The sequence below is a fragment of the Prionailurus viverrinus genome, chromosome A1, assembly GCF_022837055.1.
Source record: "Prionailurus viverrinus isolate Anna chromosome A1, UM_Priviv_1.0, whole genome shotgun sequence".
Taxonomy (NCBI): Eukaryota; Metazoa; Chordata; class Mammalia; order Carnivora; family Felidae; genus Prionailurus; species Prionailurus viverrinus.
Window position 1 is genome coordinate 198,358,904 of NC_062561.1, and position 25,415 is coordinate 198,384,318.

Here is a 25,415-nt window from a genome sequence, read left to right on the forward strand (position 1 = left end):
AGGGCCCCAGGAACCAAGCTGATAAAGCCAGCCTCCCACGTCCCTTGCTGCACAACTCTTTCTGAAGCCTTCAGCTGCCCACCTTTGGCGTCCCTGCGTCTTCCCCTCGGGTCTCAGGCCTCAGGCCCAGGCCCTTGCAAGCCACGTACCAGGGGGATGGTAATCACACCGCCTGGGGCTCGCTCTGCTTTTTCTTACTTTCGTCTCCTCGTCACGAGCAGTGTTAGAGTTTCTCATGAACGGTAGCGATTTGTACGTACCTATTGCCAGTGACTCGTGTTAAATGTACAACTATTGTGACGGTTTGCAGACGTGGCAAAAATACGAAAGGGGGCGTCTGCGTGACTGCAGCTCGGAGAACTGCGCCCCGTGACGCTGGACCTTCAGGACAGCTGGTGAGGCCGGCAGGGGTATGTTGTGACCTCCACGCGGGGGACCGGGACAGGGAGGAGATGGTTCTGTGGGCAAAAGCCTGGCTCGAACCAGGGGAGGCGCGGGCTGTTTCCGCACATCCCATTAGGCTCCGAATATTGTGGCCGAGAGAGCCCCCCTCCTGGGTATGGAAACAGGAAGTAGATGGGAGGCAGGCCCATGTTCCCGTGGGAGAAAGTGATGCAGGGACAGGGCTCCATGAGCAGCCTTTGGGGGAAGCTGTTTGCTTCTCCTCTGGCTATAGGCTGCGTACTTCTGTTCCTTGTAGCTAGGAAAATCACAGTGACGCCGACTGTAATAAGAGCAGTCATTTGTTGACTGTTTTAATTGTGCTAATCCCCTCGTATCCCCAAGGCTCTGTGAGAAGGGAATTTTCCAAGGCCACGGAGTTAGGAGCTGAGCTGGGTTCCTAACTCAGAACAGCCAACCCCGGCTCCCTCATCTTAACCTCTATGCCGAATGTCTCCTCCCGTGGCCAATTTACCAATCCTTTGGGTTTGAGACAGGGTCTCACCATTTCACCTCCCCATCTAGCAAGCCTAGGGTGACTTCTATGTGCCGAGGGGAGGTGGGACTGATGTCCTTGCCCTGGAGGAGTGCAGTCAGGCTAAAATGGAAGAAGAATGTCCCTGGCAAGGTGAATAGGGCACAGATCCAAGTGGCACCAGAGACAGCCTAAGAAAGGACTGCCAAGGTCTTAGAGGACAAAGAGGTTCCCGCCTCAGGCGGGGAGCTGGGAGGACTTCCTGGAGGAGGAGGTGGTAGGCTGGGAGGAGGGGCAGAGATGCAGGAAGCGTGTCCTCTTGCCCAAGAACTCTTCCCTTGAGTCTCTCTTACTTGTCCAGCAGGCAGACAGTGCTGGCCCTGACTCCTGGTCTCCTTCAGATGAGAAGGAGGTCGACAGCCCTCCTATTCCACTTACCCCACCAGAGGCTCCTTCTTACTCTTGGTCCCCAGTCAGGAGACAGCGGGCCATTTGGGAGACCTGAGTTCTACCGGTGTGGTCACTTCTCCCACGTGCTTCCCCTCTCTGTGGCTCCCTTTCCCCTGTGTCCAAGGAGACACTTGAGCAGGTGGCCTTAGACTCATAGCGGGCGGATTCTTACCTGGTGCCGGCTGTTGGCAATCTGCGGCGTTGCTCCCAGAAACGGGCCAATTTCCCCTCACTGCTCCCTACTGTCTTCAGGAAATGTCGCCAAGCCCAGCCCGGGGGAGCCTCTGTCTTCTTGGGAAGCTCCGGGGAGGCTGGGAAGGAGAAAATAAACAGTGGCTGTCTGGGTTTTCTCGCCAGGCCCAAGTGAGGAGGCCTCCCCAGCTCCTTCCCTTATATGGGCAGGCTGCTCTGGGCCAGAGCCATCACTGTCACTGCACTCCCCCACCCTCCACCACCACTGAGGGCTGGGGGCCACTGCTGGGCACCTGGGCCTCTGGTGCTGCCGAGGCTGCGGCAGGGCTGAAGGTACGGGGTGGGTCCCAGGATATGTCTCCATAGTTGCCTCTATTGCTTAGCCGCCTGTCATGGCCTCTAGGCTACTTGGGGTGGAGCCCGTGGGGAGGATTTTTTTTTAATGTTTATTCATTTTTGAGAGAGAGCGTGAGCGGGGGAGGGGCAGAGAGAGAGGGAGACACAGAATCTGAAGCAGGCTCCAGGCTCTGAGCTGTCAGCACAGGGCCTGAGGCAGGGCTCGAACTCACGAACTGTGACATTGTGACCTGAGCCAAAGTCAGAAGCTTAACCTAACGGACTGAGCCAGCCAGCCCCCTCCCCACCCCCCACCCCCGCCCCCACCGTGGGGAGGATTTATACTGGGATGAGGGGTGGAGGTGGGATGAGAGAGTTTCTACCTGGTCCCGACTTAATCCCCAACTTGCACTGTGACCTTGGCCAGGCCTTTTCCCTCTCCCACCTCTGTGTCTCCCTGTGTCAAATGAGGGTATGGAAAGTACTAACTAATCCTCACGGTGAGTCCCACGAAGGGGAGCTTCTGTACCTCCATTTCGCAGAAGGGAAAACAGGCTTGGCGAGGCCAGCTGGACTACAGCTCTCCAGCTAGAAAGGCAGGGTTTGAACTTGGGGCTGTCGGCCTTCAGGGTCTGTGTTTGGAATGGGCTGCTTGCTAAGGCTGCTCTCGCTGTAATATTCAGCCGCTCACCTGTGCCATATGGAAAAGGCATCTACTGGTGCCATTCCCTCAGAAGACCGGGGGGCCCCCAGTGTCCAGTGGCCAAGCCCAAAGGAGCCTGACCTGTTTAGCGATGGGCACACCAAGGCGTTCCTTGGTGTTCCCAGCAACCCATTCGGGGCTGGAGCAGACTCAGGGCTAACGAAAGGGGAACTGTGGAATCCCTGAATAGCAGACGTCAGTAGTCACATCTGTGCTATGGGCACAATCTCTCAACTCCCAGGCCCACTCTCATGATGGAACAAAACGATGCATGAGAACACACTGAGATGTCCCCTTTATAATCGGCATTGTCTCTGTTCATAAGCTCCTTTTTCTCTCTCTCTTGTGTCTTGTCCCCAGGCCATCTTTTCCCAGGCTGACCAGTTCTCGCCTGCCCAGCTGTGGGACTGACGAGGATGGGTCTGCTGGGAGCCGGGGCTCTGGGCCCTGGCGGCAGTGATCACGGGAGAGGCTTTGGGAAGGGAGGTGGGAGGGGAGGAGGGGATGGGCTGCTGGGAACAGCTCAGAGACGAGCCTTGCACAAGCACCGACATCCTGTGTGCTCTTGGGCCAGCCCATCCGTCATCCCGGCATCCTCTCAGACCCCCAGCCCTCTTCCTGGAGGCCCAGGGGCAGGTCTCCAGGACGGAGGACAGACTGTCAGCGTGGCCGAGGGACAGCAGCTGGCCGCCCCGCAGGTCTGCTCAGTGTTGGAGCTGGACAGTGCAGGCGGGGGGAGGGGGGGAGGAGCGGGGAGAGGTGTCTGCAGCCCTCCTAATCCAATTTGTTCAGGCCAGGGCTCTGACGCTCATTGGCTAGCGAGTGAGGGCCCGGGGGTGTGTGCTGTGCGGGGGCCCACATTTGCTCGCACAAACGAGCGTGGGGCGTGTGCAGAGGTGAACAGGTGTGCTGCGTTATATAAGCCAGGCCTGGGCCTCGTCACCTGTCCTGGAGCGTCAACTCCCTGCCAGAGCCCTGCCTCCCCCTCTCCCGCCATTAGGTCTTTGTCCACTTTTTCCAACCCTCCTGAGACCCGGTGCCAGAACCCCGCTCTGAGAGTGAGTGCCTCGGCTTCTCTCTGCCTCCGTGTCTCTACCTGCCTTAGAGAGCTGGTACCTCACCCCTGCCTGCTCCACCCACGGGGAACGAAAGCTGGCGAGTGTTGAAGAATGTGGTAGAAGGGACGAAAGCTATGACGGGTTTCTTGGGCTTCGCCGTGTGCCCAGCAGCGGGCACACGCCTGACCTCACAGACCCTTTCGAGGCCCTGTGAGCTGGTTATCACCAGGCTCACCATGCCCAGGTCTGTCTGCTTCTAGAGCCCGACCCTGTGTACTCCTTCCCAGGGAATTCTGCTGTCCTCCCCTAAGGCTGTCGTTCGCCGTAGCGCAGAGGCTTTCGTTGCTAGCTTGTAGGGAGCGTAGGGTGGGGTGGATTTCTACCTCCGGCTTGGTTTTCCCTTCTCTGACTTCACTTCTTTTCTCCTACAGCCCACATGTAGCAGCTTTGATGGCCCGCACCCCCTCCGTCAGCAGGGCCTTCCTTCAACTCTTCCCAGTGCAAGGCCTGGTTTCCTGGTCATTCTGAGGGTCGGGATGGGGAGGTATCCTGGGGCGCAGGGCTGTTGCAGGAGCCCCCAGTGGCAGGGCTGGGGCTGTGGAAGGCGTGGGGGAGGCACTCACAGCTCTGTTTTCAGGGCCTCTGCCGCCTGCCCTCCTCTCTGGTCCTCAGGAGGCCCTCTCTGGGGTGCTTGCTCATCCAATGTCAGCGTTGCAAGAGTGGCTCCCACCGGCCAGTGCCCTTGCCTGAAAGAAACAAAGATACAGCCTTTCAGAAGGATGCTGGGGAGCCCTGTGGCCAGAGCCCTGCCGTCCGTGGGTCCTGACTGGGCTTCCGGGCTCTGAGGGACTGAATATGGACCTGGCCTCCTGCTGGGTCCCCAGAAGTCTGAGGCTGAGGCTGTTAGGATCTTCCACGCTCCAAAGAGCCTGCTCCTCAGTCCCTAGGCAGCCACTGTCCCCACTTTACCTGCCCGGCTTTCCAAGGGAGTGTTCTGAGCGGCTCTAAGCTCCAAGAGCAGCAGGGGCCACGGTCCCTTCCCAGCACACTAAGGCCCGAACGCGAAACAATGGGTCTGGAAGAAAGTTTCCCAGAGGATCCTCTGACCAATGGCTCCACCTCCGGCCTCAGACGTCAGAAAGCAGCCATTTAGGGGTAGGTCCAAACTTTGGGTTACCACAGTGGCCAAGGCCGAGGGGACAGCCCTGGGGCCGCCCGTGACCGCTTCGAGCCGCACAAGGCTTTCACCCTGCAAAGTGCTTCTTTCCATAACTGAAGGTACCACCTCCGCCAGGGGTAGGAGTAACTTCCCCGCTTAACCGAGGTTCTCAGTGGCTCTGCAGTGTGCCCAGCGTCATCCACTGGCAAGAATCAGAAGGAAGCTTGAACCCAGGGCGGCTCACGCTCCATCCAGCCTGAGCAGCGGCCTGCTAGATGACCCTGAAACAAAGCTCACATCGTTACGGTCACTGCAAAAGCCGCTGTGCCCTCTGCTGGCTTTGCTCACTTCCAAGAAACACGAGGGCCTGGGAGTGGGCCACATCTGGGAGCCAGATGGCACCACAGTGGGAGAGGGCTGAGCTCGAAGCTCCTCGCAAGCACAGGAAACCGTGCCCACAGCCGGGTCCCCCTGGAGGGGCTTCCTTGCCCTCAGCTCCCCTTCCTTGCTCCCTCACGCATGTACACGGATTGCAGCCTGTGTCCTCCTTGGACTCCAGGGTCCTGGGATTTCCACCATACGTTTGCAAAGAACAGAGAACCCAGGCCCTGCAGCCAGGCAGGTCTGCACCGAACCTCCCCCTAGCTCTTTCTAGCTGTGTGACCAAGAGCTGGTGGCTTCACCTCTCTGAACTTGGTCCCTGACCTCAGGCTTGTTTGTGAAGGTCAGCTGAGGTCCGTGTCAAGTGCAGGCGCAGTTGCTGGCATGTAGGGAGCCCACATACATGGCTGCATTTCCATTATGAGCCCGGGGCTGGACCCACAGTGAGGCATAGGCTTGGGAGGGAGGGAAGCAGGAAGGATGGGGGCAAAGGTCCAGAGAGGCATCCACAGAAGATGTGGATGCTGGGGTGGGAGCCACCACGTGGGGCCCCTTTCCATGTCCCCTCTGTGATGCGGCTTCTCCGGGCCTCTGTTTCCCAGGGCGCCCTCCCACCCCCTTGACACCCCAGCTGAGTTCACTAGCCTCACACGCTCCCTACTTCCTCCCCAGGGAAGGCTGCTGCTGGGGACTTTTGAGCAAGCCCTGGGAATGCAGTTTGAGGCTGAACTGAGAGTGATGGAGGAAGAGAGGGAGAGGAAGGGGGTTCCACCTGCCTGGCCCCTAATACCAAGCCTGGTGCTCAGGCCCCGGGAGGCTGGGGGCTAGAGGACCCCCGTGCTTCTCATTCACTGTGACCTTCCAGTGAGAACAAAGGCAGGGACACACAGTGACAGTTACAGTAGCCACTGTACTGTAGCCATAAGAGCTTTCGATGCGCCCCACGCTCGCTAAGTGCTTTGCACTGGCTTTCTCACAATCACGTAGAGGAGTTGCGTACCATTTTCACTCCCATTTTCCACACTGAGAAACTGAGGCTCGCAGAGGTCATAGCGCTCCCTCAAGTTCACACGGCCGGTGAGCGTCAGGCTCAGGATGGGCTTCGGCCAGCCCAACACGCGTTTTCACGGCTGCCCCGTGAGACCCGACTATCCCTGGCACCATTTTTATAGAGCGACAGCCTGGGTGAGTGTCTCACGGCGTTTCGTCAGGCCTGTGTTCACTGAGGTGGACACGGGGCTGTGGGCAAAGAAGCATTTGCAGAGTAAACGGAGGTGTGCGGACCCCGGCAAAGGTGCACATCTCCAGAAGCAGGGAGGCTTTCCATTTTCGTTATGCCTCTTGTACTTCTCCCTAGCGTGCTGTCTGTTTAAAACCAACCAACCGTAGTAAAGGGATTAGTTCTCCCTTCTGCCCTGTCCACTTTGCAAAGAAGTGGGGGCCTCCAGGGTCCCGGTTTGCTGGCTCTGAGCGACGCTCTCTGGATACTACAAATGCTGGTTTCTTCTGGAGCGTGCTGGATGGGAAGAGTAGCCGGTTAGAATCCAGGTCACCTGTGGACACGCGGTGTGATTGCGGAAAGAGCCTTCCCCTCTCTGGGCCTCACTGTGATGTGGTGGGGAGGGGACCGGACTCCATGGTATCCCACTGGGGGGATGGCTTGACCCCAGCCCATCCCCTTGGTGTTAGTGTCGGTGTGATGGAAGGTGGACGGTCTGCATGGATCTCCACGGAGCGAGAGAGAAGGGCACCGAAGGTTGAGGCTGGAACTCCCCCGCTGGCTCTGACTCGCTTCCCCCGCTAGCCCACCCTATGCTCAGCCCAGAGCAGGCCACAGGGACCTGGGCCAGGTGGGTTTTCTGCAGCAGGACTCAAAGTCTCAGAACGTTAGTGCTGGAGGCAACCTCGTCTCGCGCCCATTGCTCGGATGAGGAAAACCGAGGTACGGAGAGGAGAAGCAACCCGCTCAAAGTGATGCAGTCCGAGGCCCAGCTGGGACTGGCTCTTTCTACTCACGGAGGGATCCTAATCTGTTAGATCTTAACAAAGAGGCCCTGGGAGGGAGGCGGGAGAGAGGGGGCCTTTAAGTTCCTTTGGCTTTGAAGATGGAATAATCATGACTTCCTTTTCTAAATATCTTTTGGCCCTTCCTAGAACCAGATGGCGGATGTTTGGAATTTATGTTGTAAATAGTGTTTAAGAAGGGGATGGGGGTGAAGATGTGTTACTTTCTCCATCTTCCAAAAGCCGGATCTGAAGGAGGGGATGGGGGGGGAGGGGAGCTGTGTATGAGATGGGGGAGAAGAGAGAGGAGACGGGGAGGAAGAAGGAGGAGTCATTGACCGAAGGGCAAGAGGGAGAGAGGCAGGGCGAGGAAGAAAGCGAGTGAAGAGGGGGTGAGGGGTGAGAAGAGGGGCAGAGGGAGAGAAGGCGGGCGAGGGAGATGGGGAAGGGGCTCCCCGGGCTGCAGGCTCCGACAAGCTCCATCTCAAGTCCAGGAGCAAACCCTTGAGTTTTCTAAAAATAGCTCAGCCTTTCCCCCAGCGGGGCTGGCAGCAGGGACGGGGAGAGAGGCACGCTTGCCCTTTTATGGTAAGAAAAATTCAGATCCCCAGAGGGGGAGCTGGGCCAGGAGCCTGTAGTTCTGGATGAGCCCCAGCCCTGGGGTCCAGGGTGGGACAGTCTGGGTGAGGGCTGTGACTTGGTGGGATGTCCTGGCCGGTTGGGGGGAGTGGGAGAGGGTAGCTCCATCGTCTGTGAAGAGAGGGCTGGGGTGGCCACACTGGAAAGCCCTGGGGTCCTGGTGGAGCCCCAGTGATGGAGTGCAAGACCTTAGAGAAACATCTGGTCTACCCCATCTCCCTGTTTTTAGAAGAAACTGCATCCCAGAGAGGGAAAGAGACTGTGTGGACGTTTGGAGTGTCAAGGTAAATAGATCCCAGGCTCACGTGTGGATGGCTAACATGCCCATTACTCTAAAGGGCAGCGTGGTTAGTGGAGAGATCACTGGTCTGGGCATCGGGGGACCCAAGGGCCCACTTCCCATTTGCACATGGTTTGCTGTGTAACCTTGAGCAATATGCTGAACCTCTCTGGTCTCTGATTCCCCCACTGGGGTGATCTTCAGGGCCGTTCCAGCTTCTTGCCTCTCTGGGAATTCCGAGGCTGGACAGCAGAGCTTGGGCGTAGAGGATGCTGCTCCCAGTAGAGGGGAATCTGCAGGTTGCTGTTTTCATCCTGGCTGACTTCCTGTGCTCAGGCAAAAGCTTAGATGGATGGAGACAGGGAGAGAGGAGGGGAGACTGAGGCAGATCATGGGTGGAATCTCTGACTGTTTAAGCTGGTTGGGTCCAGCCCCGCTCTGAACACACTGAGGCCAGAAAAGACCTCATACTCATGGTCATGCTCAAGGTCATATGGAGGGTTGAGGCAGAGCCAAGAATAGAACCAAGGGCTTCCCCTCCCAGCCTTGGGCTCTTTCCTCTGCAGGAGGCCTCCCGTCTGCAGCAGCTGACAACGTGAGGGACTATCTCTGGACAGGAAAAGAGCGTTCCTGAGCAGAGCAGTTAGAACTCAAGATACACCGTCATCTTTTGACTACTTCTTGGGGATAGTTATGTCCTGGGGGGGGCACCTGCCTCTCTTCTGTCCCCTTCCCTTGGCTTTGAGGACCATATCGTAGCTTCCATCTCTGGATACAGGCAGGGAAGAGGCAAAGAAGGATGCACCGGGCTAGGCGGCCACCCTGGCAGTGCGATCTTGGGCAAGTCCCTCCCCCACCCCACCCCGCTGTTGGCCTCAAGGTTCCACATCTATAACACGCTCTTGTTAGGTCCCTTTTCACTCTAACAGGATAATGACACTATGAGTTTAAAATTCAACACCAGGAATGATGACTAGGCATCTGCTAGGATCGCCAGAGTGAGCGAGAGGGATTCAGTACTACTCTGTAGCTTTATAATCCATTGAGGTGGGGACCCAGTGCCCAAGGTTCCTGGGAACCCCCATCCTGAACCCGGGCTGATTCTCTGACCCCAGCCTGAACCCAGAACTCACGGAGCTCTGGTGTCACTGCCGAGGCCTGGCTGTCCCCGTGGCTCTGCCCTGGCCTCTCTCTACTCTTTCCCACACGGCTGCCCTGTGTGGTTCCCCTTCCTATCTGCCCACGGCCCATCTCTGCACACCCAGCCTTTCTGTGACTCAGCCCAAAGAGGCTTGCTTTCCTCTCACAGCCTCCTGTGACACCCCCACCCACTGCTAAGGGAAAAGAGGAACAGGAAAGAAATAGGGACAAAAATAAAGTGTCTTGTTCTAAATTGGAAGCTTCCCTGTGACCCTCCTGGAATTTCCATGTAGACTCTTGGGGGCGTGTGAACAGAGCTCCCAGGGACCCGGGCCCCCTCTGCCTCATTCTTGCTGGGGTGGAAGGCCATCGGCTGAATGCTCCCTGGAGACCCAGTCTTACAAGCAGGCTCCAGGTCTCCCTGGTCAGGCCTGGTGGGTTCCCTGGGAAGGACGAAAAGCAGCAGTGGGGTGAAAGGAAGTGGAGGGGAGGAGGGTCCCCAGAGGGCCTTTGTGAAGTCAGGGCAGAACTGATGTCATGCCTAGCTGGGAATCTGACATCCAGGCAGCAGGGGAGTTCGGTCCCAAGGCAGCCAGGGCTGTGATGTGAAGTTCCAGGCTGGTGGTGGGAAAGGCCACGAGGCTCAGACTCTTCTAACTTGATTTCTCTCCACAGTGTCCGTGCTAAGCTTGCATACCTCTGGGGATGGGGAGCTCAATCACCTCATCTCTCTTTGGACAGACTCTTGGAGACTCCTTCCTAATATTCCTACTGACACCTGCCCCTCTGGGACTGCATGTCCTGTCCTTTAAGGTTACAAAGAACAAGTGTCTGCTCCCTAGAAAGCTCCTCGGAGGTTTAAACATGGCAACTACAGCTCTCGGGCTCCCTACCCCTCCTAATCCCACCCAAGGTCTCCTATCCCATTATTTGATATCTCAGAGTCACTAATGCCGAATTCCCAGGGCTCTCCCCTGCGCTGGGGCTCTTGGCCTGACGGTGTTGGGGAAAGGATACAAGCAGGCTAAATAAAGAAAGGGACTCCCTCCCGAGACAGATACCAAGAAGGACATCTACCACTTAATGGCATTTTGGTTGCAGGCTATTAAGGCCGCTTCGCCATCCAACCTTCCCCACTTCGCCAGCCTCAGATCTCACCCGGCTTTAGACCTACCCTCCGTTCCGGTCAAATGCGCTTGTTTGCTGTTCTGAAAATGCCCTCCTAGTCCCGCCTCCATACCTTCGCACACAGAACTCTCGACCTGGAAAGCCTTCCCTTCTCTTCGCTGTCTATCCAGGGCATGCCATGCTGCTCCGACCACCCCTACTCCAGGTTCTCCCTCCCTGACAGTCCAGGCAGCCACCATCACCCATGGGATGACCCAAGCGATCTCCCTTCCAGCCCAAATCATGGAGCATCACAGCCTAAAGGGCCCGGAGGGACAGCGGAACTTAACCCAGTGTGTTAGCTGCAGAGCTGGGGTCCGAGCCCTAGCCTGATTCTTTCCCTTTATCGCCATCTTGCCCCAGCTTATCTCAGCCGACACCCCTGGATTCAATGGGGTTGTCAGGTCACATGCCTGAGGTCTGGCAGGCTCCGGGGAGACAGGCCAGTGGCCTCTGAGCCTGGCAGACCAGCCAGGGGTGGTGCCCTGGCTGTTACAGATGCCATCCTGAGGCGGCAGCCTCCCTCTGGACACTTCAGCCCCATCCTTGTTTGCCGAATGAAGAAGAGGAGGAGGAAGAAGAGGAGGAGGAGGAGGAGAGGAGGGGGGAGGAGAAGGAAGAAGAGATGGAGGAGGAGAGGGAGGAGGAGGAGGAGGAGGAGGAGGAGGAAGATGGTACAGGGTGGAAGCTAGTGGCAGCTGAGCAGTGTCCCTGTTAAGGTCACTGGGGCCAGTGTGTTTCCCAGTTTGGGGCTTCTCCTTCTCCCTGGAAGCATGGCTTGGGGCAGAGGAGGGCCATTCAGGAAGGGACCTAGGCTTGCGGCCCATACGGGTGCTCAGGGAGGGCTGAGGTGAGGCTGCTTCTTCCAGCCTTGGTCTGGCTCACTGCCCCCTCCTCAAATCTCTGCTGGGTGGTGTTGGGTGAGGGGCACCCAGGACTGATGGGCCCCCCCAAGGGTACTCGGTCCACACTACGGGGTGCTCATTGGCCAGAAGGATGGTTTGGCCAAGGTTTGCATTTTTGCCCTTGAGCAAGTGTGTGGATGGAGAGGGGGGGAGGATGGGTGTGGGGTAGGGAGAGCTCCATCTATCCCCTCACCATAACAATACTTAATCTAGAAGGAGGCACCAGGCTTCAAACGGTCCCCTTTCCAAATGCCTAATCGGTCCTATCAGGCAGGCCAACTCTCGCTCACTGACTCAGTGGGGCGGCGCTGGAGCTACGGGCACGGGGTCCTGGAGCCAGCCAAACCTGGGTCTGAGCTCCAGCTTGGCCTCTTACGAGCTGTGTGACTTCAGGCAAATGACTACCTCTCTCTGAGCCTCTGGGACCCCAGAGAGGGGCCAAGGGCCGGGTGCCTGGGAAGACTCGGCATGCGGCAGTTGGTGTTTTTGCAAGAACAAGGGCAGTTTATCCCCCCCCGAGGGAAGGAAGAGTTGGAGCCCACTACGGCGCCTCCCTCCCTCCCAAAGAAGGAGGCCTTGAGTACAACGGTTCCAGTTACCCGCGCTCAATGGCGGTCCGTGCAGAAGCAGGTGACCCGCCTTCCGAAGTCGCCTCAGAAGGTCAGCCTAACGCTGTGTCACAGCGCCTGTGTCATCAGGTAGGCACCTTCTCCTCTCACATCATCACAAAGAGAGGAAGTTTTATTACGAGACGTTGTTCTAATTGGTCTGTGTTATTAGTTATTGTTAGCGTCTTACTGTGGCTAACTTCTAAGGTAAACTTTGTCACTGGTAGGTGTGCATAGGAGAAACACAATATGTACAGGGTTCAGCGCCCCCTGCGGTTTCAGGCATGCCCTGGGGGTCCTGGAGCAGACCCTGTGTGGACGAGCCGGACGGCTGCTAGCACATTTTAGCAGTTATTTGTTACCGGCCACTTGCTCTGTGCCCGGTCACTGATCTGAGGGCCTCATGCGTTTGAGCCCGTTTAATCCAGGCAACTCAGTAATCTGAGGAGACAGGAATTCTTATCACGCCCCCTGTCACACAGATGCTACGAGAAAGATCTGGAATTCAAACCCAGGCAGCCTGACTGCCATTTGGCACCTTTAACTACCAGCCTCTTGCATCTTTCTTTTTTTTAATGTTTATTTTGAGAGAGAGAGAGAGAGACAGAGTATGAGTGGGGGAGGGGCAGAGAGAGAGAGGGAGACACAGAATCCAAAACAGGCTCCAGGCTCTGAGCTGTCAGCACAGAGCCCGACGCGGGGCTCGAACTCATGAACCGTGAGATCACGACCTGAGCCGAAGTTGGAGGCTTAACTGACTGTGCCACCCAGGCACCCCCCACCAGCCTCTTGTATTTTAGCCCTGTTCTGGCAGCCGTCTGACCCCCCCCCCCCGCCCAATCCCAGTCCCCTCTTCACCTGGGCAGAGTATCACCCCACCTCTGAAAGCCCCTTCGCTCAGGAGTTGGCCTCGGTTTCCTCATCTGGACAAAAGGGGCCCGGATAAGTTGGTCTCCACGGGCTGTGGGAATAGGTGATTCATGCTGTGCGCTAAGGCGAGTTTTGAATTGGAGAAAAGGTTTCTGGTGCAGAAGCGTGGCTGCCAATAAGTCTCTTTTGCAAGCGGGGAGGGGGCCGCCTCTGTGGCCCTCGTATGTGTGGTGAAGTCCCGCGGGGCCTGTCTAGACAGGCCGTCCGGAGATGGCAGCCCCTGTGGGCTCTTTCCCCCAAATTCCTGCAGATGATCGGGCAGGCGGCCTCTGGTTGGAGCGTAGCCGCCTCACACCGCTGGGCCGGGGGAAGGCCGCGTGAGCAGTGCTCATCCTGCCCCAGGGCCTCCAGGGTGCTCTGCGGCTTGGCGTATGGAAGGCGGCCTTCTAGACACCCATGTGGACAGCAGCGAGCAGAGTTTTGTTTCTTTTTCATCCTTTTTTTTTTTAAAGTAAACTCTAGGGGGCGCCTGGTGGCTCAGTCAATCGAGCCTCCCCTCTTGATTTCAGCTCAGGTCATGATCCCGTGATTGTGAGATCGAGCCCTGTGTCGGGCTTCGCGCTGCCCCTCCCCTGCTCACGCTCTCCCTATTCCCCCCCCCCCCAAAAAAAAAAGAAAAGAAAAAGAAATCCGACCATTTTAAGTGTTGTGAAGGCAGGGGATGCTTGTATGCAACTGGTAGGAGTGCAACTTGGTTCAGCCACTTTGGAGGATGAGCCAGTGCTCTCCTGTAAAGTTGACCAGGCATGTAGGCCAGACCCCAGCAATCTCTCTCTCAAGGTATAAATTCCAGAGAAACTCCGGCTCACAGGCACCAGGAGACGTGGACAAAAGTAGTCATAATAGCAACCATCAGAAAAAGCCTTCATCACAGTTTTTTGCACGACCCCACGGCCCTGTGCCCTGGGGACTATTCACTTGGAAGACAGTGGTTGAGGCAGGACTCAGGCATAGCCCAGCGGTGAGGACCTCGGAGACCATCTCCCTAGCTCCTCAGGGCTCGCACGGGGAATCAGATACAGCCCCGAGGGTTCGCGGTGACACTGGACCTGGAACTTTCTATTCCCCAGAGCGATGTGTGTCAGCTCTTTCCCACAACTGGCCACTCTGGGAAAGGGCTGATTTTGCCCAGAGAGCTGCAGTGTGGCTCTTAGCGAGTCGGGACAAAGTCCTTTCTATCCTGGGGCAGCCGTGGGGCTGAGGAAAAAACAGTGGCTTTGAAACTAACTAGAACACTTGGCTTCAAGTTCTGGCGAGATCACCGTCTTAGCCAATCTCCTCTCTGAAATGGGATCCCTCCTCCCTGCTTCGAGGTGTTGTGGTGGGCAAGCCAAGAGCGTGTATTTTGGAGCTGCGGACTAGGTTCAAATCCCCTCTGCCACTTTCCTAGTTGTGTGACCTTGGGTGAGCTCCAGCGGTTTCCTACTCTATAAATTAGGGATAACGAAATGATGCTGATTCCTGCCTCTGGGTAATCCTGGGAGGATTAAATGATACTGCAAGTGATTCAGCCTGGTACCTGGCCTCCCAGGAAATCCTTCATGTATATTCACGAGGTCACCCCCACATTGGAGGGTCAGCAGGAAGTTCTGGGGTGGAGTGGCCGAGAGGCAGGGCAGGGGGTGGGAGACCCCGGGGGAGAGAGCAGCTGGGGCAGCTGGCACAATACATGTCCAGCCTTAACAATTCGCGAGCTAGGTGACCTTAGGCAAGTCACTTAGCCTCCGTGACTCAGTTTCTTCATCTGTCCAATGGGGATCATAATCGCGCCTACCTCACAGGGTTGTTGTGATGATTTAGTGAATTGTTTCATGTAAAGACCTTAGGTAATGGCTGGACCATGGCAATCGCAATATAATTGTCGTATCTGCACCACCACCATGGAGTCCGGGATTGGGGAGGCCGGCTGCTTCTGTTCTAGCCCTGTCATCGGCTCTCTGCATGACCTAGAGCAGTGCTCTCTTATTGGATCCAGTTCCCTCAGCTGTGTTTGTGAGGGTCCCGGCTGCTTGGCCTCACAGCATTCTTAAAACTCTACATGTGCAGGGGCCCCTGGGTGGCTCAGTCGGTAAGCATCCGACTTCGGCTCAGGTCATGATCTCGCGGTCTGTGAGTTCAAGCCCCATGTCGGGCTCTGTGCGGACAGCTCAGAGCCTGGAGCCTGTTTCGAATTCTGTGTCTCCCTCTCTCTATGACCCTCCTCCGTTCATGTTCTCTCTCTGTCTCAAAAGTAAATAAATGTTTAAAAAAAATTAAAAAACCCACAAAACTCTACATGTGTGGGAGCTCCCCCCAGGAGCTTGAAATGCAGATTCCTGGGGCCCCACCGACGGCTTAACCTCTGGCCTTTGAACTCATACCTGCTGTACCTTCTCTCTTCAGCAACTCTGAGCGCTCCCTGTCTGAGTTTCATTCCCACTTTTCTCTAAACAGAGCTAAGGTCATCTTGCCCCTCGAGAGGAGTAGGGTCCGGTGGTAACATGGCACCAGCCCCATTTACCCTGCTCTTGGGTGCCTGTGTCCCTCTCTCTTCATGACAACCAAGTGACGTCAGAACCATACTCATTTTATAGAGGAGGAAGCTGAGGCTTGGGGATAGCAAGTGACTCGCCCAAGGTCACGCGTCTGGGAAGTAAAAGAGCCAGGATTGGACCCAGGAAGTTGGATTCCAGAGTCTCCTTTGGGACCATTATGGCCTCAGGTCTTATGTGACCAGAGTGGGGTAAGCGAAGGTGGTGGGCGGGCTGGTGTTGGAGGGTTGTGTCCACTCTGGGCCCCAGATGTGGTCAGAGCATATTCAGAAGAGCGATACTGCCTGCACACCTTCCGGTGCCGATCCCAGGCCTCTGCCCCTGCACAGCCCTGCCTCGCGTGTCTGCTGCCTTCCTCCGAGGCCCCCACCACACCGCGTCACCCCTCCTGAAACCCTCTGCTGTGTGTTCGGTCCTCATGGCACCCCGAGGCCCTGCACCCCCTGGTCCAGAGATCAGGCCCTTCCCCACCAGAGGCTGCAACAGGGCCAGGCTCATCCTGAGGCCTCGGGGCTGTGGGCTGGCCCTCCCCTGGCCAAACCTACAGTCAGAGACCCTTCGGCTCCTTTCTGCCACTTGAGGCTCAACCTCTGAACGCTCCCATGGGCTTCAGGCATCTGCATGGACTCTCAGCTCAGGGACTCGGGTGGGGGGCGGGGGACTTCCGGCACTGGCTGCCCTTTAGGCTGCAGTAGGGTTCCAGAAGCCACATCCTGCACGGAGACCTTGTTGTCCCACGGTTTTGTGGTACGGATGGGAAACTGCAGCCCAGAGAGGGTAGGGTGCCCGCCCAGGGCCACAGGGCCAGGCAGTGAGAGGCAGAACTGGGGCTGGAGCCCACGTCCCCAGCCCCCAGCCAGCACCCTGGCCTTCCCCGCCCCTCTGCCGGTCTGCTGGAGCCTGCTCTGACATAGCTTCGCCTCAGCTTTGCTTCTTGAAACCATTATTTGAAAACAGCTTTCCTTGCCAGGAGCCCCAGGCTTTTGGAGCTGTGAAATCAAACCTCCCAGAGCAAGGAAGACGCAGTGTGTGTCTCCAGAGAAGCCGGGGAGATGGGCCCAGGGCCGGCAGGACGCGAACGCCGACCTTTCGCTCTGCTCCCACCCCCCACTTAACCACAGCCACAGAGCCCTCCGGGCCAACTGGACCACAGACCCCGCCCATCCGGTCAGGGCAGGGTGAGCACTTAGAGATCGTCCAGTCCAGCCCCTGGACGGATGGGGAAACTGAGGCCCGGAAAGGTGGAAGCGCAGAGCAGGTTAGCGAGAGAGCAAGGACCAGACCCCTGGCTACAGCATGCCCCTGCGGCGGATGCCACAGATGCCCCCCGATTCGCAGACGCCATGTCTGCCACTGGCTCTTACCTCTCCTGGGGTCTGGTCCAGGTGTGGCTCCTTGTGGCCCGGACACGGGGGGCAGCCCATTTAGGGGACGGTTGGGGGCGTCACTGCTTCTCAACTAACTTGACCGGGCCTCTGGCACCCCTTACCGCCACGGGGCATTTTTAAACGGCTGGCACTGGGCCCCCCTCCCCTTAGCCCCTTGCCCACTGCTCCTTGGCCACAGAGGGGCCCTCTGCCTTTTACCTTATATGAGCTGAAGAGGCGAGCCTGGTGTTGGGGTGAGGCGGGTGCTGAGTCCTCCCGGGGCCCCCCATTGGCCCGGGCGCCTGCCACGTGACCGCCTCGCCTTGACCTGCCCCCGGTGCCGAATGTTGCTTTTACCCCCTAAGGAAGGAGTGGTTGACAATTTTCATATTTCTTCTAAATTTGGAGATTTCAGACAATGCTGGGAGGCTTGGCTCCAGCTGCCAGAGCCCATGTGGAAGTCATTAAGCCAGAGAAGGGGGGGGGGGGCGCGGGAGAGAGGGAGGCAGGGAGAGGAGGAGGAGGAGGAGGAAGGGGGACGGAGTGCTGAGACTTGCCAGTTGTCAGCCTGGGAACACGAGCAAACTCCCTGGGAGCTTGCTGTGCGTGAGAATTTCCTTCCTCTTTCCCCACTCCAGTGCCCCAGGACTAGAGAGGGAGTTCTGAGATGTTTCTGGGAACCCCAGGTGGGGAAGACACCAGTACCGGTTCCTGAGGTCCAGGGTCTGGTAGGAATGGCAGGGGACAGGGGACCAGGAGGAAGTAAATTCCCTCTCCAGAAAGCCGGGGCCCTGATAGGCCAACCCCATGGTTGTGCAAAGGAGGTCCCGGGCCCCAGAGGGGAAGGGCCTGTCCTGTCACACGGGAGGCGGTGATGGTGTAGAGCTTGAATCCAGGGTTTCCCTGCCGGGATGCTCTCTCCCCACTGTCCTAGTGGTCATAAATGCCCTTCTCTCACCAGTATGCTCCTTCTTTCTCATTAGGCTTCCTATAGAGTCCTCAACATTTTTCATGCCTCAGGGCCTTTGCACTTACAGCTCTCTGCCAGAAGTGCCCTCTCCCCAGAATTTCCCGCAGCTGGCTCCTTCCCCAGCAGCTGGTCTCAGCTTAAAAGTTACCTCTGGGGGAGGCTTTGCCTGGCCGCTGCACTACTCTCTACTATTCCCCTTGCTCCTCTGTGAAATGGGATAATAAAGCCTGCCTTGCAGTGCTGCCACGAGGGCCGCGTGGCACCTGCAGTCTTGGGGGACGGGTCAGGCAGAGACTCTGGAATCAGACTCAGACTACTCCCAGCACCACCTCTGCTGTTTCCCAAGGGGGCTGTGGGAGGGAGCTTGGGGAAGTAATTTAGCATCTACGAACTTCACTTGCCTCCTCTGTGGAATGGGGCAAGAAACAGTACTTGATGAATTGCCAGCGTATGAGTAAGTGCTCCGCAAATGGGAGATCGTATTAAGGGTTATGATGCCAGACCCGAGGCATGGCAGACGCGCCGTCCCATTTAGGTCATTCCCTTCCGTCCTGGACCAAGAGCATGGGTTCCATTCATAAGCCCATCCCTGGATAGGGAAGATCATGGTCGGGGAAGGCTTGCAACCCTCCCTCCCCGCCCTGCTCTGTCTCCCAGTTTCTCCCTCCAGAGCACCACAACAGATCGCTGGGTAAAAAGAAAACCAGCTGATAGAGCTATCAAAGTGATGGGAAATCCACTTTGGAGATTGTGAAACATACCTTATGCTTCTGTTACTCGTGTGTAACCATCAAGGATTTTTCATCAAGGCAGAAAGGAAAAACAGAGAAAAACTATCAGTGTATGTTGTAGACAGATCCACCAGTTCCATGGCCGAGAATTCTGTGCCCGGCTGAGCAGTGAGTTGGCTACCCCTGTCATCAGAAAGACCATCACCAGAGGTCAGGACAAGGACTTGAGCGACCCGGAGACAGATCCTAGGACAGGAGGTGTCCCAGCACCAAAATATCTTAAAAGGCTCACTAAATGGCAGCCATGTGTGACTCAGTCTCTATAAATCTGTCTCCTGCATTTTGAAGCCCGTTTTTATTTCCTCCCATACCCTCTCTTGGGAGTTATGGGTGCTTTATGTGTATTAAACACTCTGGGAAGTGGCTTTTTTTTTTTTTTTTTTTCCCCAGACGGTGGCAAAAACAGTCTTGAGAATCCCTGCACTCCCAGAGGAAACAGGTCAATAAGGCCCCGGCTTAGTGTGTGTGAGTAAAGTGTCCTGGGAGGTGAAGGGGGCTTCTTGTTAAGGGGGGGGGGGTATGAGAGTGGGCTGGGTGAGTTCTGTGTGCCCAGAGCGTGTGTGCAATTAGGGGTAAGGGGAATCCCAACCAGGAGGGTGAACGGCTTAGAGAACAGGAGACTCATGGCACCTGGAAGATGTCTTATAGCTTCTGGTGATCAAGGAAGAGAGTCAGGTGGTATAATTGGAACCTTCAGGAAGATAGGGTTTAGATCTACATAAGAAGGACTTTTTAAGTTGGTGGAGACTACCCAAGGATGAAATGGGCAAATGAGCTCTCTTGGTAAAGTGATGAGTTCTCTGTCACTAGAGGAATGCAAACAGAGGCTGGGTGGCAATTTAGCAAGTCCCTTCCAGCCCAGGGATCCTATGAATTTTATCTCACACTTCCCCCAACCTTCCCCTAACCCCCAGCTCTGACTTCGTACTGATCTGACTCGATGAGAGGTGATGGGTTGGGAGATAATTATGGACTGAAAAGGGCCATCACCCCTGAGTTAAAAATCAAGCTTCCGGGGCGCCTGGGTGGCGCAGTCGGTTGAGCGTCCGACTTCAGCCAGGTCACGATCTCGCGGTCCGGGAGTTCGAGCCCCGCGTCGGGCTCTGGGCGGATGGCTCAGAGCCTGGAGCCTGTTTCCGATTCTGTGTCTCCCTCTCTCTCTGCCCCTCCCCCGTTCATGCTCTGTCTCTCTCTGTCCCAAAAATAAATAAACGTTGAAAAAAAAAATTAAAAAAAAAAAAAGATCAAGCTTCCTATGTTTTCTTTGGTAGGGATAAGACTTTTGGTTCATTGCCTGACTTTGATCCTGAGGAGGAAGTCATGGTGAAGAAATGGTTAGAATTGTAATCAAGCCGATTTCTGAAAAACATCATTTCACACACAGCTGTCCCCGGTGTATTATGACACCCATTTGGATGGCAATAATAATAATAATAATACACCCTAGATACTTAGATACTTGTACACTGATGTTCACAGCAGGGTTATTCACAATAGTCAAAATGCAAAAACAACCCAAGGGTCCCTCAGTGGATGAATGGAGGAACAAAATGTGGCCTACACGCACCCCGCAATATCATTCAGCCGTGAAAAAGAGCAGAATTCTCTTCCACCGGCAACATGGGCGAACCTCGAACACATTGTCCTAAGTGAAGTAAGTCAGACACAAAGGACACATGCTGTGTGACTCCACTTCTGTGAGATTCCTAGACTAGACAAATTCATGGAGACAGAAAGTAGACTGGGGGTTGTCAGGAACTGGGGGGGGGGAGGAGAATGCGGAGTTAATGTTTAATGGGTCTAGAGTCCCTGCTTGGGATGATGAAAACAATTCTGGAAGTGGATCGTGGTGGTAGTTGCACAACACCGAGAACGTACTTATGTACTTACAAATGGTGAAAATGGTCGATTTTATGGAACGCGTATTTTACCACGATCAACTAGATGATGTATCCGTTGGGGTGGAGAGTGCGGATGTAGCCCAGTGCCCTGCTGGGGGCTGAGTTTGTGTTTTGTCTGTCCCTGAGGCTACTGCATAGACAGGCCAGGACAGAAGGTCACTGGGAAGTGACTGGCAGGCATGTCTCTGGGAAAGGAAGGAGGATAAGCTTCCCAGCTTCATCGCGAGAAGGAAATAACCCACTTCTTGTGTGGATCACCTGGGGTAATGGCGGTGTAGCACGGTCCTCCCAGACCTCCGTGACCCCCCCTGACCCCCAGGACGTGGGACAGGCTTGCACTGAGGAGCCCTTGGGGCTCTTTCCTGGGCTGGGGAGAATATGAGCTTCTACCTCTGTGGCCGCTTTGGAAGGTGTGGACTTGATCCACAATTTGGGATCTGACTCACCGAGACCAGCTTCTGCTGGACGTTCGTGTCTTTCTACCCCGGGCTGTGCACCTGCTGTAGCACTGCATGGGACTGCACGCTGCCCCCTCCCGAGACACCTGTAACGACCGGGGGTCCCCTGGATACATGCGAGGAAGGTGGCGAGAGCCTCAGAGAGAGCGGCACCGGGGCCCGTCTCTCTTCCTGCTGTTAGCATCATGTAGGCCTTGAATGTTTAAACCCGTGGGACCAACTGGGCCACACCGATCACACCCTGAACTGTGCAGAGGAACACCCCAGTAACGCATGTGCATGTGATTGCACACGTGTGTGAAAATGCACTGTTAGATGTTTGAGAGAATATGGGGATTTGAGTGCTTTTAGCCCACTTCATGACTGTTTTCTGGATTTGATATTTTCCTGATTTACACCGAGCACTTACTGTTTTTCACTATCAGGGAGAAAAAAAAAAAGGGAATTATCACTTTCGAAAGGCATACAACATGGAGGTTCCTCAAAAACTTAAAAATAGAAATACCGGGGCTCCTGGGGGGCTCAGTCGGTTAAGGGTCTGACTCTTGGTTTCGGCTCAGATCACGATCTCACAGTTCAGTTCGTGAATTCGAGCCCTGCGTTGGGCTCTGTGCTCTCAGCAAGGAGCCCGCTTCAGATCCCCTCTCTCTCTCTCTCTCTGCTCCTCCCCCACTTGCACTCTCTCTCCCGCTTTCTTGAAAATAAATAAACATTAAAAAAAAAGAAATTGGGGGGTGGGGGAGAGGGGAAAGTGGGTGATGGGCATTGAAGAGGGCACCTGTTGGGAGGAGCACTGGGTGTTGTATGGAAACCAATTGGACAATAAATTATATTTAAAAAATATAATATAGGTGTTAAAAGAGAAAAAGAAAAAAAAAAAGAAATACCATTCGATTGAGTAATCCCAGGGCAGGATGTTTACCCAGAGAAAACAAAAATGCTAATTTGAAAAAGTATAGGCACCCCCATGTTCCTGGCAGCATTATTTACAATGGCCAAGATACGGAAGCAAGCAAGTGTCCATTGATAGATGAATGAATAAGTTGTGGTATATAAACACACGGGAATATTACTGAGCCGTGAAAAAGAAATGAAATCTTGCCATTTGCAACAACAAGGATGGACCTAGAGGGTATTATGCTAAGCGAAATAGGTCAGACTGAGAAAGACGAAAACCCTGTGATTTCACTTATATGGGAAACTATATACCAAAACAAACAAATAAGCAAGTAGCAGAAACAGACCCATAAGTACACAGCGCAAACCGATGGCTGCCAGAGGGAAGGGGGGTAGGGAGTGGGGAAAACGGGTGAAGGGGAGTGGGAGATACGGCCTTCCAGTAATGGAATGAGTAAGTCATGGAATGGAATGGAATGGAATGGAATGGAATGAGCTGTTAGCACAGAGCCTGACATGGGGCTTGCACTCATGAACTGTGAGATCACGACCTGAGCTGAAGCCGGACGCTTAACCGACTGAGCCTCCCAGGCATTCCTATTTTTTAATTTTAAATAAATGTTTATTTATCTATTTTGAGAGAGAGAGAGAGACAGCTCAGGGGAGGGGCAGAGAGAGAAACCTAAGCAGGCTCCATGCTGTCAGTGCAGAGCCCGACATGGGGTTCAAATTCACGAATTGTGAGATCATGACCTGAGCTGAAATCAAGAGTCAGATGTTTGACTGAGCCACCCAAGTGCCCCAGCTATACCTTGATTTAAAAAACAAACCAAAAAAAAGGTCACAAAGGTCCTTGGCAACTTTGTGTTACAACTTACAAATGCCAACGGTGCGAAATCAAAAATGTAATAGGGTGTTAAATGTCCAGTGAATTAGGACCAGTCAGCATTCAGCTGTAGGAAACCATTCCTGCTAATTCAAGCAGAAAGGAATTCACTACAGGGAATTAGGTGCTCACGCAATTGTTGGGAAGGCTGAAGAAGCTCTCGGCAGGGTCTGGAAACGACTCAGTTGACAACACCACAGTGCTGTCCCTCCAGGTCAGTTCCTACCTCTGCTGCCGTCAGAAGTGCGGGAATCAGAAAGGGCTGCCCCACCGCTGGCTTTAAGAACACACTGCTGTAGATGAGTCAGGGGTCAGGAAGCCACCCTTGGCTCTTCCACAGTGGCCCCTCCATGCCCACAAAGCTGGTAAGGGCTCTATATTAGTTTCTTCCTCCCCCCGCCCCCCCACCAAAGCTTTATTGTTTCCATTTGGTTTCCCGCTTGGGAAAGGGCTCCAGGGTGGGTTAAAAGCTGCCTAGTAGCTTCAGGGAGAGGCTCAGGCAGAAGCCCTGACACCAGGGGGTGCAGAGGGGCCCCTCAAAGGCTGCTGAGCTCTAGAGGCTCCTAGTGATGCTTGAAGGTGAGCCTTTTGAAGAGATACTCACCCAGCCAGCTGGGGGTTGGTCAGCCTGCAGAGGTGGGACAGGTGGTCACCATCTTCTTGATGAGGTTCACCTCCCCACCCAGGAAATAGTTCTCCGGATCACAGAGATGGGGGTCTGTGCAGCAGAACCCAGGGGAGGCAACTCCAGAAGAGCGTGGGTCAGGTTCTACTCCAGGACCATCATAGCTTCCATGGCGTCCATGCGTCTTGAGGTGGCTTCTGCAGGTCCTAGAAGAGGGTGCGGCTGGTGTGTTGGTTTTACATCTTCAAGAGCTCGGTGCCCTTGCACGTCTCCTCAGCCACCTCATGGAAGGAGTGGCCTGCATCCAGAGCCACATGGTCATGGTTGAAGCAGAAGCCCAGAGAGCGGTAGGTGTAGGAGGTCTGCAGATGCAGATTGACCGGGCAGTTGATGGTGCCCTCCACCTTGGTGGAGCTTCTAGGAAGCTCCTGGTTCATTGGCAATAAAGAATTCAGCTCCAAATATGGTGGAGGGGCTGGTCTCAGAGGCAGGGGAAGGCTGCAAAGATGTTCTAAAAGGTTGTGGCTGGAAAAGAGGTTGGAGGGTTGTTGGAAGCTGGGAGAAGGGGCATCCCTGGGTTTGTTCATCCCACACACAGTTGCAGCAAGAGACAGATCTGCGGGACCGTTGGGGACACTGCCTATATTAGCTTCTTAGGGCTGCTGTGACAAAGTACCAGAGCTGGGTGGCTCAACAGCATATTGTCTCCAAGTTCTGGAGTTCTGGAGTCCAAGAGCATGGTGTTGGAAGGGTTGGCTCCCTCTGGGGGCTGTGAGGGAGAATCCATTCCAGGCCTCTCTTGTAGCTTCCGGTGGTTTTCTGGCAGTCTTTGGTGCTCCTTGGCTTGGGATGCATTAGTCTGCCGTGTGCTTTTACGTTCACGTGACGTTCTCCCTGTGGGTGTCTGTCTCGAAAGTCCCCCTTTTTATAGGGACACTGGTCATATTGGATTAAGGTTCACTCTACTCCCGTGTGACCCCATTTAACGAGTTACATCTGCGATGACCCTATTTCCAAATAAGGTTACACTCTGAGGTGTTGGGGGCTTAGAGCTTCAACATATGAATTTGGGGCGATACCCTTCGGTCTATAAATAATACGAAATTGCTGTAGAAAACCCATATGGTGGTACTTGACATCAGGTATAATGAAGAAGCAGGAATAGGACCTTCATCTAGAACTCTAGGAGGTCTGAGGAATGTTTTCAGCTGACTATACTCTGCATCGTGAAGGCACCCTAGGAGTGGGTTTGGATGGAGGCTCAGCCAACCACCACAACCCTCGCCTAAATCCAAGATCCTCTGCCCGCCTTCTCACCGGTCATTCTGCAGCTGGCAGAATTCACACCCCTGAGCGCATGAACCTGGGGTACTAGAAATAGCAGTCTTCTCAGAAACTAGAAGATGGGGAGTCAGACCCTGGCCTCTAACTGACTTGTAGGGTGACAGCCACAGCTAATCAAAATCTACCGCCATCCACAATTCACTCAACAAACACTGCGGGGCCCACTCTTTACCACACTCCAGAATCTTGGGCCACGCCTTGGCAGTTAGCTTCATAAATTTGTTCTATAAGGCCGTCCCACTCAAATTGGCTTCTTTGTTCTTTCTATCCTGGGATTTAAAAAAAAGATAATCGTCTTCTCCCCAACCACGACCGGTTTCCTGTCACCACCATTTTTCCTTCTTGTGTCCGGGTTATTGTGTGCCTGTGCCGGCCAAACTCAACAGCTCCTTTGACGACACGTCAATGATTTATTTTATTTTATTTTATTTTATTTATTTTTTTAAGTTTATCTATTTATGTTGAGAGAGCAAGCAAGGCAGGGCAGGGGCAGAGACAGAGGGAGATAGAGAGTCCCCAGGAGGCTCTGTGCTGGCAGCGTGGAACTCGACACAGGGCCCGATCCCACGAGCCGTGAGATCACAACCTTTGCCGAACCCTAAGAGTTGGGCAACTCTTCTGCTCCATCACCCAGCCTCAGGGCCTGGGTCCGGGTCTGGTGCTTTCTTTCCTTAAGCAAATATAGCTGCCTACTGTATACAACGTGTTGTTGAAAGGGATCAGGCCATTTGTGATACAGTTCAGAATGTTCTCACACAACACTCTTTTATGGAGAGG

The 25,415-nt window shown here is 55.0% G+C and overlaps 1 long non-coding RNA gene and 1 pseudogene across 1 annotated transcript; both read right to left on the reverse strand.

The window, feature by feature from the left end:
• Nucleotides 1–725: 725 nt before the first annotated feature.
• LOC125170679 (uncharacterized) lies at nucleotides 726–16,966 on the reverse strand. The gene is made up of 3 exons (XR_007154075.1): nucleotides 16,764–16,966; nucleotides 4,279–4,401; nucleotides 726–1,677 (listed from the first exon to the last, which is right to left on the reverse strand). It is a non-coding gene; the product is annotated as an uncharacterized LOC125170679 (long non-coding RNA).
• Nucleotides 16,967–23,232: 6,266 nt separating this feature from the next.
• Nucleotides 23,233–23,731, reverse strand: LOC125164691 (ferritin light chain-like; annotated as a pseudogene).
• Between the last annotated feature and the right edge of the window lie 1,684 nt (nucleotides 23,732–25,415).